Source organism: Mauremys mutica, unplaced genomic scaffold (assembly GCF_020497125.1).
Source record: "Mauremys mutica isolate MM-2020 ecotype Southern unplaced genomic scaffold, ASM2049712v1 Super-Scaffold_100036, whole genome shotgun sequence".
NCBI classification, from domain to species: domain Eukaryota; kingdom Metazoa; phylum Chordata; order Testudines; family Geoemydidae; genus Mauremys; species Mauremys mutica.
In genome coordinates, this window is record NW_025423256.1 from 1,005,769 (window position 1) to 1,017,057 (window position 11,289).

General features: G+C 49.2%; 2 non-coding genes across 2 annotated transcripts; one reads left to right on the top strand and one right to left on the bottom strand.

Moving 5' to 3' along the window:
- Nucleotides 1-436: 436 nt before the first annotated feature.
- On the bottom strand, nucleotides 437-510 carry TRNAT-AGU. The gene has a single exon. It is a non-coding gene; the product is annotated as a tRNA-Thr (tRNA).
- Nucleotides 511-10,978: 10,468 nt separating this feature from the next.
- TRNAS-AGA lies at nucleotides 10,979-11,060 on the top strand. The gene has a single exon. It is a non-coding gene; the product is annotated as a tRNA-Ser (tRNA).
- The last annotated feature ends 229 nt before the right edge of the window (nucleotides 11,061-11,289 follow it).

The following is an 11,289-nucleotide window of genomic DNA, read 5'->3' on the forward strand; positions in this document are numbered from 1 at the left end:
AAAAGGTGGGAAGAGCAGACACATTTGTTAAGGCACTCCTGGGAGCTGCATCCCTAACTCCACCCGGCAGGTGAGTCACCCAGCTTAGCCACGGTGCGACTCTCTGGGACTTTTCTCCCAACCGCTCCATTTTTCATCAATGACAATCAAAAGGAAGGTGACATGACATCTGTGTGTGAACATCTCCAGGGAATCACAAGGATGTGTGGCGCAGGCTCTCGTGTTGCAGCAATTGCAGTCGAAGCAACCGCCATGCCAATGCCAGTCATAGCAGCGTTTTCATCAACTCCAGGTTTGTGATTTGATTGTTTCCAATGCTTCTCTCCAAAGAAGCCTTTTCCTTAGCAAGCAATGACTTGGATACCAAGGGAGGCCTCTTCTGTTTCCTAAGAAGACACAGGAAAATGTGAGCAGAGGAGACAAAAGCCATACACCAAGGCACCACTGGGAGTTGAACCCAGGATCTCCTGTTTACTAGACAGGTGCTTTAGCCAGCTAAGCCATGGTGCCTGCCTGAAGAAAGTATTTGCAACTGTTTCATTTGATGGTTCAAGTCAGCACCTGCAAATTCTAACATACAGACGTTCCCCATTTCCCTCAAGACTTGCAGACCTTGAGGTGTCTGGCTCTCTGTGCACAGAAAGCCACAGCTGAGTAGACAGAGGGCTTCTAACATGTGCCTCTCCCACCAGTCACTGTGATCATATAATGGTTAGTGATCTGTGTTTCAGTCGCAGCAACCTCAGCTCAGTTCTGAGTCATGGTAACCTTTCCTTCAGCTCCAGACTTCTCATTTGCCACTTTCCATGTGTGGTGGGCTGTCTGCCCCAAACAAGCAGGAGAAAGATTAAGGCAGCCTTGAAGAGGCTGTGCAGAACCCAGCCTATCAAGAAAGTGCTTATTGGGAGAGCCAATCAGGAGAAGGCTTGCTGGAGCAGCCCATATATAAAGAGCTGCTCAGCACAGCAAGAGTTAGTCACTCCTTGGAGTTTGAGGAGGGAGGATTAGTTGCCAGGAAGACAGGCAGGACGGAAGTGTTGTGTATTTGGTTGTCATGGTTTTGTTGCTATGGCAACTGAGTTAGATTATTATGGGTTAGCTCAACCGGTTTCAACCGGCTGAGGAGCTCTCTGTATATATGTAAATAAAATGGAGGTTTTGGTTAGCTGCCTGCTCTCTGGCCTCGAGTGATTGCTTTCTACACCGGCTGCCCCAAGGATATAACACTGGCGACGAGGGTGAGACTCCGGTGCTGCTCCAGTAACAGAAGGAAGTAGAAGTTAAGGTAAAGAACAAACAAACAAAAAAGCTGCTTGTTTGCACTGACTGTGAAAGTGAAACTAAAAATCATGGCTACTCTGACCAGGCCCCTGGAGCCTTTTGATGAGAATACAGAGCAGTGGCATGTGTATACTGAGCGTTTTGAGCTTTTTGGTATTGCAAATGACATTACAGAAGCGAAGAAGGTGCCAATATTCTTAACTGTTGTAGGGGCTAAAACCTACTCTCTGCTACGCAGCTTACTACACCCTGTTAAGCCTGAGACTAAATCTTACAGTGACATTGTGGAAATCCTGGGGTCTCATTTCTCCCCAAAACCACTGGTAATTGCTGAAAGATATAGGTTCCACAAAAGAGACCAAAAGGAAGATGAAACAGTTGTACAATTTGTAGCCATTTTAAAAAAGCTAGCAGAACACTGTGAATTTAAAGAAATGTTACATGATGCCCTGCGTGACAGGTTAGTGTGTGGCCTGTACAGTGAAGCTATACGGAAGCGCCTACTGACAGAGGCTCAGCTTACCTTACAGAAGGCTGTTGATATTGCTGTCTCCATGGAACTGGCTACAAGGGAGGCACAATACATCGGTGCACCCCCTAGGGTGCAAAAAGTGTCACAAGAACCGACCCACAAAACTGTGCAGAGTCAAGAATGTTACCACTGTGGTAAGCCGGGTCACCAGGCATCAGAATGCTGGTGTAAGGACCTGGTGTGTCGACACTGTGGCAAAAGGGGACACATTGAGTGTGCCTGTAAACAAAAGAAAAAGAGGCCTGTGGTCTGGCCGACAAAAAGAGGAACCCTGCATACCCTAGAGCAGACCCAGGATGATCAAGGTGACACCTCATCGCAAGAGGAAGTGCCACTGCATGTTTTGTCAATGGGCTCACATGAATACTGGGTAACCCCGTTATTGGATGGCAAACGTATACGCATGGAACTGGACACCGGTGCAGCCGTCTCACTGATCTCCGAGACTGTGTATAAAGAAAAGCTACAGCATCTTCCGCTTAAGGCAACAAAAACTGTTCTGAAGACGTATACGGGAGAAGCTGTGCCTATGCTGGGCACTATTGATGTTAAGGTGGAGCTCAATGGACAGGTGGCTAAATTGCCACTGTTTGTGGTGAGAGGTAACTACCCAGCCTTAATGGGTAGGTCTTGGCTTGGGAAGATTCAACTGAACTGGGCAGAAGTGCACCGGATGACTAAAGAAGAAACCAGTCTAACCCCTATACTAAGGAAACATGCTGCTGTTTTTGGAGATGATTTGGGAAGTATGAAGGGAATCACTGTGACATTGAACATTAAACCTGGCAGTCCACCAAAATATCTGAAAGCCCGAACTGTGCCATATGCCATCAGGCCAAAAGTTGAAGCAGACCTGGAGCGCCTGGTCACCAATGGAGTCCTAATACCAGTTACCCATAGCTCATGGGCCACTCCTATCGTTCCAATCGTGAAGAAAGATGGCTCTCTCTGGATTTGCGGTGATTTTAAAGTCACTGTCAACCCAGTGTTGTGTGCAGAGCAATACCCGCTTCCCCGCATCGATGACCTCTTCGCAGGCCTGGCTGGGGGACAAAAGTTCAGTAAGATTGATCTGAGTCAAGCATATTTACAGATGCACGTCGATGAAAAGTCCCAAGAGCTGTTGACTATTGTGACTCATAAGGGGCTTTATCGATACTGTCGTCTACCCTTCGGAATAACATCTGCTCCCGCCCTGTTCCAGAGGGCTATGGACCAGAGCTTGTATGTCATGTCAGGGTGTGAGGAATGCACCCCAGTGGGCACCCCTACACCCATGGGACTGGCCTGAAAACCCGTGGCAACGTATTCACGTTGACTTTGCTGGCCCCCTTGAAGGAAGCATGTTCTTGGTGGCAATAGATGCCCATTCTAAATGGCCAGAAGTCTCTATAATGCAGTCCACTTCTGCAGAGAGTACTATCCAAAAACTACGAGGACTCTTTAGTCGTTTTGGTCTGCCAGAACAACTTGTGAGCGACAACGGACCGCAGTTCGTTTCTCAGGAGTTTCAAAATTTTATGAAAGCAAATGGGATACACCACATCACGTCAGCACCATATCATCCGTCCACCAACGGATTAGCTGAAAGATTTGTGCAGACAATGAAAAATGCTTTGAAATCAGCAAGGGGACAACACTCCATTCAAAAGCGTCTGGATACCTTTTTACTTTCCTACAGAAACACACCTCATGCTACGACCCACGCATCTCCGGCCTTTCTAATGATGGGACGACAGCTGCGCACTTGCTTTGATCTGCTGAAACCTTCTGAACCCCGACAAATTGTGCAACATCAGCAGCAATATCAAGTCATCAGACGGGCACCCAGAGCAAAAGACCGAACCTTTAGCCGGGTACAGCCAGTTTTGGCTCGGAATTATACTTCCAGAGCTAAATGGGTTCCGGCCACAGTCATCACTCAAACAGGACCTGTTTCCTACACAGTCCGGACTGCAGAGAATCTTACCTGGCGGCGACATGTAGATCAGCTGTTGCCAGGTCATGCCAGTCCTCAGGACCCATCTGCAGTTGAGGGGTCTGACTTCACCTCTTCTGGTGAGGGATCGAATCACGAGTCACCTGTTTCTGACTGTTCTCCTCCATTACTGCCGGCGGCTGAGATACCCCTTTGCCCAGCACGAGCTGATACCACCTCCTCACCTGTTCGTGCTGCGGACCCTGAGCCCCTAGTGCTTTCGGGTGCAATAACACCAGTAGTTCGCCGTAATCCACCTAGAGACAGAAGGCCTCCTCATCGGCTGGATCTTTAGCTAGGGCGAACCCACGGTTATGGGGCAAAATAATCCCCAGGGTTTAGCCGGGAATGGAGGCAGTCTACCCTCCTTCTCTAGTCTAGTGTGTGTTTTATTTAGGGGATGTTCTTATTAGGGGGGGAGGAATATGTTGTGTATTTGGTTGTCATGGTTTTGTTGCTATGGCAACTGAGTTAGATTATTATGGGTTAGCTCAACCGGTTTCAACCGGCTGAGGAGCTCTCTGTATATATGTAAATAAAATGGAGGTTTTGGTTAGCTGCCTGCTCTCTGGCCTCAAGTGATTGCTTTCTACACCAGCTGCCCCAAGGATATAACAGGAAGCAAGCAAGCAGGGAGGGCACCATGATCAGAGTAGTGCTGGGGTAAGGGGTGCATGAGTGACCTCCTGGCTGACTACTGCCAGACTAAGGCCCTGATACAAAGGTGGAGGAAGGTTCTAGGTCTGTTGGGAAATGGTCCAGGGAAACAGATGGCAGGGTTGGAGGTTCACACCTTTTGCCTCAGTAGCCACCCAGCAGGGGGGAGAGAACTGAGTGGGGCACAGCCAGAGGGCTGTGTCCATAAGAGGACACTGAAGTCCTGAGAGCAACATGAGTCCTAATGATAGAACAGATGGTGGCCAGACGCTACTAGATGAAGGCGCACCGGTGAACCAGAGCTAATTGCTAGGATGGTCAGCAGGAGGTGCTGCAGTGAGGCATGCCCCATGGCACCAAGACATAGCCGCAAGGAAGGCTCTCTCTGTCTTGAACAAGCACTTAGAAGGATTCTGCTGACAGATCATTTCTTTTTCTGAAAAGAGATACAAAAAAAGGAGCCAACAGACACACTAGGTTCGGCAAGGAATAACTGGCAGGCCAAGCCAGGCTCTCCTGATTAGTAGGAAGGTTCTTCAGCCAGCTCTTCCCAAAGATCACTATCTAGAGACCTTTTAATAGCCACTGCAGATGTTCACCACAAAAGAGATGCCAAAATGGAGTTCTCCACTGCCTGCAGCCATCACGCTACCAGGAGTCCTGTGCACAGAGAGGCCCCTGGGGGGAGGGATAGCTCAGTGGTTTGAGCATTGGCCTGCTAAACCTAAGGTTGAGTTCAATCCTTGAGGAGGCCGCTTAGGGATCTGGGGCAAAAATTGGTCCTGCTAGTGAAGGGAGGGGGCTGGACTCAATGACCTTGCAAGGTCCCTTCCAGTTCTAGGAGATTGGTATATCTCCAATTATTACCTTATTAGCCTGCTGGTGGGAAAGGCTTTGGTAGAGACTCTTCTGACACCACCCGTTCTCATATAGTGTTTAGCGCTCTCTGTTGTGGCTTCAGCATCCACAGATGCCAGTTTAGTTGGGGGACATTTTTCCTGTCTCCACATTTGTCTAATGGCTCCTTTCAACACTTGTCACCAAAAAGACCTGTTTCTTTTGCAAGCAATGTACAGCTAGGCAAAGGCAGTCTTCTCCATTTCCTCAAAAGATCACCAAGCTGTGGGAGAGGAGACACATTCAGCCAAGCTGGATGCTGAATCTCCTCTTTATTCAGCAGGTGTCTGTGAAGGACACAAATCTCCACTGTGTAGAGGTCAAGAATAGGAGTTTATTACACACAGTGCTGGCGGAGTGGGCTTATTAGGCTCAGAGACACTGTTAATTAATTAATTACAATAGAATATATAGATTTTCCACGGGCAGGGGAAAGTGACAGGCTAGGCAGTTCCACACCCCGGGACAGGTTTTGCAGCAAGACAAGATAGCACATTAGCCAATGATTAACAGATTAGATAATGTCTCCACCCATGGTCTCAAGTTAACAAGTTAACATTTCATTAATACTTTGATAAAATGTTATTAGTATAAAATATATATGTTGAATTCTGATTTGGGATCCATAGGAATGGAGCAACTCCTTTGATTGTCCAACAGGTACATTCCTAGGGGTTAAAGCAAAGAAAGAGTGAAAGTATATGGCAATAAAGATTGTTTTCTGTGTGTCTTAAGGCAGGCATTGGTCCCTTGGAAGGCAGGTGGAAGGATGCCATATCTTATACTGACGTGCCAACTTTTCATAAACTCAAGGTTGGATCTGTGGGAAGAATGTCTCCCTAGAGAAGAAACAAACACACGTCAACTACAATAATGATACACATCTAGAGATAGCATCATTATAATCAACCAATCAGAACCTCTCCATAGACCCCTTACACGAAACCTTTCTACAATATTGGCTGCAAATATAGAACAGTGGTCGCAATGGTGATCTATACAGTTACAGATTATGTCAATAACGTCACAGGAGGTGACACGGCATCAGTGAGACTGATACTAGAATAGCCTCCAGTTTTGGTGTCCTCATTTGAAAAAGATGTTGTGAAATTGGAGCTGGGGCAGCAAAGAGCCACCAAATGTTGTGAGGTCTGGAGGAAAATGCCTTCTAGTGAGCTATTGAAAGAGCTCAACCTGTTTAGCTGATCAAAAGAAGATTGAAAGGCGACTTCATTGAAGTGCATTAATGGAGAGAAAAGATTGGGTATTAAAGTGCTCTTGAATCTAGCAGAGAAAGGCATAAGAAGACCCAGTGCCTGGAAGGTGAAAAGAGACAAATTCATATTACAACCAGGGGCGGCTCTAGGCACCAGCTAAACAAGCAGGTGGCCTAGGGCGGCGAAATTTAGGGGGCGGCAAAATGACGGGCGTGTATGTGCCCGCTTACCGGAAGAGCGGCGGGAGCTCTTCCCCGGCTGCAGAGGACAGGCCGCTCCTCGGCTTGTCCCCGCGGGTGCACACCAAGAAGCGGCCCCTCCTCTGCAGCCGGGGAAGGGCCGCGCTACCGGCTCCGCCTGGGGAGGGGAGGGGGGTTGCTTACCGCGGAAAGGCGGGAGCCGGTAGCGCAGCCCTGCCCGGGCTGCAGAGGAGGGGCCGCTTCTCCTCCGCTTGTCCCCGCCGGTGCACTCCGAGAAGCGGCCCCTCCTCTGCAGCTGGGGCAGGGCCGCGCTACCAGCTCCCGCCTCTCTTCCGCAGTAAGGCCCCCCCCCAGACGGAACTGGTAGTGCAGCCCTGCCCCAGCTGCAGAGGAGGGGCCGCTCCTCAGCTTGTTCACGCTGCTCTCCTGCGGGCAGCGGCCACCCCCCACCCTCCAGACCAATCGGTAGCCAGCTGCGGGCCGCCTCCCTGGGGGGGGCGGCGCTCTTCTTTTCTGCCTGGGGCGGCAGAAAAGCTAGAGCCGGCCCTGATTACAACTAAGGCACAAATGTTCACCAGCGAGGATGATTCACCACAGGAACAAGCTACCAAGGAAAGTGGTGGATTCTCCATCTCCTGATGTCATTTAATGAAAACTAGATGCCTTTCTGGAATGTGTTTGCCCCCAAAATAGCTCTTGTGTCCTACAGGAGGCCTGTGATATGCAGGGGGTCAGATTAGATGCTCTAATGGTCTCTTCTGGCCATAAAGTCGACTAATTTCTGAAAAACTGAGTGTAGCATTGGGAGCAGCGTCTGATGTTTCCCTGTCTAGCCGGCTTGCTGCCTAGAACGAACGCTCCTTGAGTGGGTGATCCACAGGGAGTAGCTCAAACCTGCAAAGTGCCTGGCCAGGGGCAGGACATTGGCACAGCAAGGGAGGGGTGTGGCAGTGACATCACAAAGGCCTTTTGCAAGACCTCAGACTATTGGTCAAAGGTGGTGGGGAGGTGGTGACCTCACAGAGACATGCTGACATCAGCCAGGCAGGACGGGGCGAGGGGCCAGGGAAACCTCAGAGACCCCTGTGGCTTTGCTGCAGCAAGTCTCCTTCTCCAGGTCTCTCCTTGAGGACTGAGAGAGTGTTCGGGTTCATGGACGTGAGTGCCAGGAGGAACCTCTTTCGAGTTTCCTCCTTCCCTTTTAGTGATTTTACTAGAAAACAGCCGTCCCTGTTTAGAAGGTAAGAGCCTCCTCGAGGGAAGGGGTGTCATGGGGTGTCACAGTTCAGATGCTGGTGGCCCCCCCATGTATGGAAGTTCCCACCACCCTGCTCTGTGTTCGCAGGGCCGGAGAGCAGCATTCCACGGGACTGATTTGCTCCTGGCTGCCGGAGCAGAGCAGCAGGCTCAGCTGTCAGAACTTCCTGGAGCTAGGAAAGGGGAGGGGCCCAGCATCTTTAGCAGGAATGCAGGGCAGGTGAGTTCACGGTGGGCATTGTGGGATACTGGTGGAGGCCAGTTATGGTGATTTAATGACCAGCAGCATTTACACTGGCACTCTGTCACTGTAAGTTTGCTGCAAAAAGCTCTAGGCCTCTCATCAAAGTGGTTTTATTTTGTCACCAAAACAGGGCAGTTTTGTCGCCAGACGTGGCATTGCAGTGTGTACACCAGCCACATCAAGCTGCCGACCAAGGGAGCGTTGTGTTCTTCACACACCTGAGCAATTTATTTCTGCTGAAACAACGTTGTAGTGCAGACCTGGCCAAAGATTCACTCACACACACAGCTTGCAAGGAAAACGTCACCTGCTCCTCTGCTTTGCAGAATCCGAACACAAGGAAAGCTTGTCAGGGCCTGGTGGAGATGGCAGGGAGTCAGGTGTGGGCAGACACTATATTTTACACCCAGGCAGGCACCAGGGCTTAGCTGGCTAAAGCACCCGCCTTATAAACAGGTGATCCTGGGTTCAACTCCCAGTGGTGGCTTTGGGGGCACCTGCTATTGGCTACTGTCAGAGCTAGATGGGCCTTTGGTCTAGCCTAGTGTGGTTTTTCTCATGGTTTAAATTACACTCACAGGCACTGATGATAGAGTTACTGAAAGTTTGGGAGTTAGGTGCTGATAGATCAGTGGTCCAAGCCCCTTGTAGACACCCCCCATCCCTCTGGGACAGGGGCAGGTCTGAGCTCTCACACCAAACGCTCATTGTGGCTGCCAGAACTTGTGAGTGGCTCATTTTGTTTGCACCCTGGGTTGAGTCCTGCTTTGTGCACTATGTCTGAGAATGAAAATCCTAAAACACCCTTTGAAATGACGAATGCAGCAGGACGTGTCATTGTCCCTGCCCCAAAGCAGACAGACCAATGGAGAAATGCCGTCGAGTCCAAGGTAATACTTCACTGCGGTTTTAATATTTCCACTTGCTAAACTCCCTCCTATCTGCCCAGCCCAGGTGTCCTCTGCCTCAGCTGCTGCTCCCGGCCTGCTCTAGAGTCAAACATGCAGGGCCCCCAGGGGAACAGAGGCTGGGACAGGGCAGCAACCTGGGCTGGGCTGGGCAGATGCTGGGAGTTCTCGTTCCCTGAGAACTGGCCTGGCTCCCTTCTCAACAGCAAACAAATCAATTCCACGCCCCCTCCCCAGAAAAATCAGCCTGGAGCCAAGGGCAGCAGGGGACGATTCCCTCGAGTTCCCACCGAGGCAGGAGAGAACCCAGGGCCTTTCTAGCAGAGCTTATGGAACCGACGTGGGGAAACCAGCCTTTAATAACAGGCAGTTCAAGTTTAAGCTCAGTGTTTTTAACAATTTTTACAACCTTAAATCACCCTTCAGTCGCAGTGTCACTATCCATAACATTGCTTCAGCCTTATAGGTTCCCAAGTGCAAAACTAAACATCTCTTCAAACACAAGAGAGTGCAGATCAGTCAGTGTTCAGAGTCATGCCACATAAAAGAATTATGTTGTGGTACATATTGGCCTCATCATGTGGCCGTTGCCTTTCCCTCCGCTCTGTTAAAAGTTTTGGTATTTTGCACAGAAACTTTCTTCCCTCAGGAGAGACCTGGGAACCGAAGCTGCCAGACAAACACCTTTAAGAGGAGGCGTAACCTGTCAAAAAATGATCTCCCTCCTTCAGTTCAGTGACAGCCTGAAATGTTACTTATCCCGGCAGAGCCGGAGGATTGAAAGCAGCTACATCAAATCCCTGTGTAGCTAGCAGGAATGAACACAAACACTCCCTGGTATCTGAAGAGACATTTAGTTTTACCCTGGTGGTGCCATATATAAAGAGTGAAACACAAAACAATTATCATAGTTATACCCATAGTGACTGCAAAATATTTCTATATTCTTCTTCTTATCATCAGTGTATTATTTTCTCTGGCGTCTATACATTGACCATACCTTGACCAAAAAATTTGAATCTTGATAAAATAATTGACTACCCCTGGTTAAGGCAATGGACTTGATACCCACTCGGGTGTCCCTACACAGGTTCAGGTACTGTCAACAGTGGCTGCCTTTTAGCCATAGCTTTTAATCAGGGCAATACATTGATCCTGTGAAATCATTTCCCAGCCGGAGTCCATCGCCCACATTCCTTAGGGCATTGGGCCACCATGTGGACGTTTCATTCCCCTCCTCAATTTCACACAGACACAATTTCCTTTGCACAGATCCATGAACAGCAAAACCTCCCTGTGTCTCTTGTCTGAGCCAAGGCATTTGATTCCACTGAAACCTTCTCTCCTGCAATGGCAATAGTCATGCAGATGGGACGAGGCCACCTTCACCTTTGACAGTGAGATATTGGATCAGCTCTTTCTTTACGCTGCTGTTGTTAGTCCATGAAACATCAGGGATGGATGCAAGGCTGAGTTCATGCACCAACCTCCTGAAACATTTCAGTGCCCCAGAGAAATCCTGACTCCGGCTATTGGCATGATCTGGTGGAGATTCAAATAGGAACGGGACGGTCTGAATTGTCAGTGTGGGGAATGAACAACAATCTATAGCAATGTCGTTAACCACAAACACACTCTAATCATGCTCCAGCCGGAAGGGAAATGGGCAGGAACCCTTGTTGTTCAGCCATGGACACACTTACACTAATGCACAGCCAGGAGTGTGCTGGGGGAGCTGGTCTGAGCAATATGAAGTGACAATTCAGTGAGAACAGAATCATTGTGTAGTGAAGCACCTATACATCAAGTAGTTGTGGCCGAGTGGTTAAGGCGATGGATTAGAAATCCATTGGGGTCTCCCCAGGCAAGTTTGAATCCTGCCAACTACGGAAGCATTAGTGTATTGTCACTGCTCTTGTTGTTGTGCCTGAGCATCCACAGAGTCAGACCTGGTCTTACTCTAAGGCTGTCTACACTTAAAATGCTGCTGTGAAACTGCTACAGCACTGTGGAGTAGACAGTTGCTACAGTGAGTGGAGGGGTTTTTCATCCCTATAATAGCTGCATTGACAGAACAATCTTTCCTTTCATTTAGCACTATCTAACCATGGCTTAGGG